The sequence below is a fragment of the Lichenostomus cassidix genome, chromosome 5, assembly GCF_008360975.1.
Source record: "Lichenostomus cassidix isolate B80296 chromosome 5, HeHo_3.0, whole genome shotgun sequence".
In the NCBI taxonomy this organism is placed as follows: Eukaryota; Metazoa; Chordata; class Aves; order Passeriformes; family Meliphagidae; genus Lichenostomus; species Lichenostomus cassidix.
Genome location: NC_139486.1, coordinates 43,007,420 through 43,013,966, shown reverse-complemented (window position 1 = coordinate 43,013,966; position 6,547 = coordinate 43,007,420).

The window sequence follows — 6,547 nt, the reverse complement described above, 5'->3', positions numbered from 1 at the left end:
CCACACTGAGTGTATGGTTGTGAGCACCACATTTACAGCCACATGAGATTGCTCAAGCCTCTGCAAACACATTTCTTTTACAGACAGGGTGACCCTGAAGGTGGCTGGAGATGTGCTGTGGTGGCAGTGTGAGGCTGGCATGGCAGTGCCCTGGCAGCAGCTCTGAGGCTCTGAGGGGCAGTGCTGAGTGGCTGCTCTCCACTGAGGAAGCTTCCAGTCCCCTGGAAGCAAAGACTGTCCCCATGCCAGAGCTGTGGCATGAGAAGTGCTTGCATTTTGGATACAGGGGTCAGGTTTGGGGTTGCATTTTGGATACAGGGGTGTGATTTGGGGTTGCATTTTGAATACAGGGTGTGGTTTGGGGTTGCACTTTGCTCGCTGTGTCACACAGCTGTGACAGGGCTACAGGGTAGGTCTTTTCTACCCTCATGGTCACCAACCTGAGGAAAACACCTGGAGGAGCTGTCAGAATGGGAAGAAGGAATTTCTGTCACCACCTCCTAAGTCTGTTACTGTCTACCTCGGTAATGACCTAGACTGAGTCACTTCTCATCACACCGAACCTGTCTTCTTTTTACTTTGTCTCCTCCTTAAGGTAAGTGTTTTATTCTCTGTGTCCATATGATCCTGTCATAAACTGATTGAAGCGCCTCAGCAGAAAGCTATTCTTATTACAGCTGGCCTTTTTCCTGATACTTCCTATAGCCAAGTACATTTTTGTTGCTAGAAAGCAGAGCTGCTTCTGGCTCTAGCCAGGTGGGCAGCAACTTGGTTTATTTTATTTATTTTTTTCAATCAGAAGACTTGCAGTAGAGCTTGGTGCTGGCACTGATGACAGCAGGGTGAACACTCCAGGGTTTGGATTGCTCTTTCTTTTTAGGTCCAAATGGCAGTGGGTTCACCTGGAAGGAATGGCCTCTTGGTACTTACCACTGAGTCAGCAGACAGTGAAAATGTTTGGCTTTTACAGGCAGCCTGTGTGTCCCAGAGAGCAGAAACTGCAGATCTAGTGAGAGACAGATTGTGGTATTTATGGTGTGCTTATTTACAGTCCTATTGTGCCAGTCTGATGGGCAGTGTGGTCAGTGACATGTCTTGAGGGGGCTGTGGAGGAGCCTGGCAGAGGGCACCCTCCTTGCCCTTTGGTACACAACCCACTCCTGAAGGAAAGGTGAGCATTAGACAAAGTCACCAAATGGATTTCTAGGCTCCTGAAAGAGGCCAGGCTGGCCATGTTACCAGCCAATATGAATTTGAAATTCATACTTCAAATATGGAAGGTGGATCTGGCAGGACAATACATTAAATGGGATATTCTTGCTTGTGCACACATTTGGAGAGTGCTTTCTCTTCCTCTTGCTCTCCCAACAGCTCCAGGTAAGGGCACCAAGCACTCAGCTACATAAACAAAAGCTTTAAAACAGAAATAACAGCTTTTAAAGTAACTTAGCAGCTAAGATACAGTTTATTCTCATCAATATGGTGCTCAAAATGGCATGCTGTAAATCCGCTGCCACTTGCCACCTGAGAATTGGCTCCCCTTTATTCATCACTTGCATCTGAAGATACCTGGAGTACCCTTGTTAGTTATATCCAGCCATTATTTCCATCTGGGAGAGCAAGTTCTGTTAATTGTTGTGCCAGTGTACATCTCTCTTATGTGTAAGTTCATCCCTTCCAGGGGATGTATCCTGGCCCAAGTATGTCTCCAGGTCTTGTAAAAGCTCTCCTAAGTGCACAAGGAGTGGCAGCTCAGATGTATGAGTAGTTTGGGTGCATTTCTCCAAACCAAATTATGAAAAGAAGTCACAACTCCAGTGCATGAGTAAATGAACTGAAAATTGTCATTATTTATCAGCAGTTGCTTGCTGTGCATGGCCAACACACTCTCAGGGCCACAAATATGGGCTTGGTGTGTAGGAGACTCACCTGTATGGGAGAGAGAAGCGAAGAAGAGCTAAGAAGTAAAGGAAATAGCTGACTAGATTAATTGTCACCCAAATAATTGGTATAACAGAAGGTAGAGGCTTAATTATAGTTTGATCGCTAGCCTTTGCAACGAGCAAAAGGAAAGCAAACTCCTTAAACAGCCAATGGCTTGAAGGGTCTCAGCTACCCTGAACTCTTGCCATCGTACAGAGCAGATTTGCAGTAGCTATGAATTGCAACAGTATTCAGGGAGTTGCTGTTTGAAGTGTCTCTCATTTGGCTTCAAAGCTAATTCCCACTTATGCTAAGAGCTAGTTCGTAATGCTTGTGGCATAATTATTATAGGCTGTGCAGTTACAACCTCTGTTACATTGGAAAATAGATTGGAGTCAGAGAAGCGTTCTTTCTGACCTCGAAATTTATGAAGGCAGCTGCATTGGCTCACACACAGGAGTTTTCTGCGGTTGCTAAAATAATTCAGTTTTTTTCTTGGTTTTTTGTTTGTTTTATTTGTTGTCTTTCTTTTTTTAAACCTGAAGGAGTGAGTTCTTTGAATTGCTTGGGCTTCTCAAAGAGCAGCCAGACCAGTTACAAGACACTCAGGGTTCAAGTCAGTGCTGCAACAAGACTACCTAGAAAGTGACAGAATTTATTTATATTAAATGTCAGTGAGAAAGCACAGACTCTGTGCCATAAATCACCTACCCTGCAGGCCTCTGAGACTGATTTACACCTGTCACTGGTAAGCCAGCCCTCTTTTCCACTGTGGATATTAAATCCTCTTCACAGTAAATGCTTATTGACTAACACATCAATGGCTCTTGGAGCAGTAACTTGTTCACCCTTGTCTCCTTATATCTGTCTCATGGCTTCACTATGACAAGTGCTAAATCTGTCTGTCTTTAGGAACATCTCAGGCCAATGGATTGTGTATTTGCTGTGTGGTTGGAGAGAGATGAGAGGGTGGGAGAGGCTATTCAGCAGGGGGGAAATGACAGTATATGTGAAAAGTCCCTCTTAAATGGTATATGTGATATATTTACAAAAAACACCCTGTTCCATTAATTTTCTGGAGATTTTTGTGCTTTTGTTGGTTGGTTGTTGGGGTTTTTTTGTTTGCTTTTTTGGGAATGGGAGAAGAATTCTCATGTGCATTTTGGGACTTTGAATCTTAGAGATTCAGAACCACTGTCCAGTACAAGTCTGAGTGAGTGCAGAGGATTTCAGAGTGATTTTCCTCCATCCTGTTTGTTCAGAAGACAGTGGTGGATGATGATTACATCCTGAGCAGCACTGCATTCAGTAGTGTAGATGGATCTCCTCTGAGCTCCTCCATTCGGCTTGTCCCTGAATGTCATCAGTCTCTCTTCTCTCAGTCTCTCTTCTCTCTTCTTCTGAAATGTTAGCCATCTCTCTTCCCTGAAAGCCCTGCAGCAATTGGAGACATGCTGCCCACTGGACCCATAGTCCTGGTTAAATTCGGTGGCTCATCATCAACAGCACTGTGTTAAGGAGCCTTTCCTGTCAGACCATGCAGGAGCCACTCTGGCAGTCACAGTCCCACCCCCTGAACTGTGGGAAACCCAGGATGGAGCTGGTAAGGAAACCTCTGACTATGTGAGTGTGGGGTGTGCAGGGAGCCAAGAGGGGCACCCATGGGGTCACTGGAAGTCTGGAGTGGTAGGACTGTGACTGCCAGAGTGGCTCCTGGATGGTTAGACAAGGAAGTTTCCTTAACTTCAGGGAAAAGTAGCTGCCACCATCTAGTCATTCCCTTGTCAAAGAGTGTCCCGTAGCCTTTAGAAGTCCTGCTCTTGAAATCAAAGTAAATGCTGCAGTAAATGAGACCTGAGAGCATTTGCCACAAGCCTTCTCCTAGCTTTTTGAAATGTATGAGCTGGTGTGAACAAGACACCCACGCTTGCCAGGCAAACAAACAAAAAAGCCTATTTTCAAAAACCTATTTCTTTGGCTTTACCCAGTGCTTAATGTAATCCACTGTTTGTCTGCATCAACATAGCTGTCCTCCTTTGCTTGGGGTTTATAGTGTGGAGAGGAAATTGTTCAAGATCTGGACCTCCTTTCTTCTTTTTTCCCTGAATAATTGTCATGGTTAACTGCTTGACTTGCAGAGCCAGTGATGCCTTCAGAGGGCAGCAGCAGCTTCTCTCCATCCCTCCTCTGGCTTGGCAGCACTTACCAAGACTCAGCTCTGTATGAAATAGAGACTGAGGGTAGGTTCAGCAGCAGACACTGCTGTTTGTAGGGACTGTAGAGAGACCAGTGGAGCAGAATTAGGCCTTTGAGGGAGTGACTATTTGCTTTGCAGATGTGTTGTTCCTATATTGCTAGTTTGGGGTTGCCCTTATTGGGGGAGCCTCAAAGGGGATTTTCAGAGTCTTAAAGCAAAGCAAATTTGTCCCTCCTCACCTTCCCTCCTTTCCCCTGGCTGTGCTTGGGACAGTGGCACTGCTCACCTCTGTATCTGCTGCATGCACTGGGGTGCTGTGGGGCCTCTGGCTCGGGCTGTCCTGGGTGTTACTGCAGAAAATGTGCGTTTGGGAGGAGGAGGAAAGCAGAACTCATGGGCCAAGCCCTGAAAGTCTTTCTTGCACTGAGGTGTCCAAAACTGACCACAAGATTAGAGATGTGTCTCAAAGGAACTATGAAGAAGTACTATTCCATGGGGAAAAGGCTTACCCATGCTTTTACCCTTTCTGATTTTGGTGAGGATTTGTGAAGGTGTTGGATGCACAGTTCTGGCTCAGAAACCTGGGGACAGTTGACTGGACTGGGGCTATTTTCATTAGTTTATGGTTTTAATTTTTCTTATCTTTCTATAGATACATACAGTATTATAAACCATGTATTTATAGTATACATTTGTATATATTTAATACAGTATATAATATTGATATTATACTACAGTCAATTTTAAAACACATTTTTTACATATATACTTTATTTTTGTATTGCATTTGTTATGTTTATAATTATTTTAGTTTCTTATCTGAAACTATTACAACTGGACTGAGAATATACAGGAACCAGAAATAGGCAGAGGTTAAAATATGGCCCCTTTGCATTCACACCCTGGTTTCCGTTGCTGTCTGAACGCAGTGTACAAGGAACCAAGAAATCCACTGTGGCTGTTCATTGCTGTCTTGGGTGTTTGGTGGTCTGACCTTCCTTTTCCCAACAGCACTAACTTGCCTTTCAGGATCATTGTTTCTACCCATATAAAGTCTAAATCCCTTCCATTCCCAAAGGATCCAAAAGCACTCACTGTACAGATCACGGAGATGAATTGAAAATATTCAGTCCCTGCATTTTATCTAGAAGGATGAGTTCAGGCACATGCCTCTATAAAGGACTTTTGCATGAAGAAACTCAAGCTCAGGGAGTTGTTTCTAGGAGGTGAATCACACTGGAGGCACTTGCTTAAGCAAGTCTAAACTCCACACGGTGAAGTTTATCGCACCTGGGTGTGATACTGAAACTAGGAAAACTTGTATGTGTCACTTTTCCTTGGCAGTACCTTCACTCCTTAACACCCTGTTAGCAAAGGCCAAGGTCATACCTGGCTGAAACCATTCCTTTATTGAAGGTAGTAACAGAAACAAAATTAAATATCGGAGAGAAACAAGTCCATGCATGCAGAAACACCAGAATGGAAATAGAAATGCTAACTCAAGCATACTGTTGTAGGACTTAACAGGCCAAACTCCTGGACTTCACATCTTCACCTGATACCTGCTGTGTGAGCACAAAGTGAGAGGAGCAGCTGCTGCTGAAGACAGAAGGGGAAATCAAGAAGTTACTAACACTGTCCTGTAGCAGAGGAGTCAGGACTCTGCACATCAGGTGAGAAAAGGGAAGATTTGTGTTGTTAACATTTTTTTTTTTTCCCTCCAGTGTGTCATTTTATCAGCTGAGTTTCATGGAAATGTGGTTTTGTCTGGGAGGGCTAAGAAAATGAAACCTCACAGTTTTGGTCAATTTATCACAGGGTGTTTAGCAAGCTTCTCCTGCTTCTAATCAGCTGAGAGAATGGAGGAGGTGGTTGGTTTTTTTTTTCTTTTTTCTTTTTTAAATTGTCAGTACCCAACTGCTAAAACACTGCTCTGTTTATGCCTTGTTCCCTTCACTGTTGAGTAGGATAAGTCTCTGTGACCAAAGCCAGCAGAAAACACGGCCTATGAATCCATTCTGCCTCAGGCCAGCATCTGTCACGTGTGGCTGAGTCAAGTCACACCTGCTGGTACCTCACCAAGTAACTCAGCTGGGGTCTTCAGGACCAGGGCAAATGATGAAGGTAAGACTGGTGACAGTGAAGTCTTTCCTTTGGTAATTTTTTGTGGTAGCATAGAAATTTCCTCTTTGAGTGACATGAGATTTTTTTGGGGTGCTTTTTATTTTGGTGGGGTTTTTTTTTAGTGTGTGTCTTTTGTTGTTGCTGTTGGTGGTTTTTTTCTTTAATCCAAGATGAGTAACAGGCAGAATTCATCAACCTTCTTACTCATTTCATCCAGACAGGCCTGGAGTCCCTCTTCACCATTTTTGGTCCATTAACCTCCCTTGTATTGCCTTGTATTTGCTGTATATGCCAATACCATAA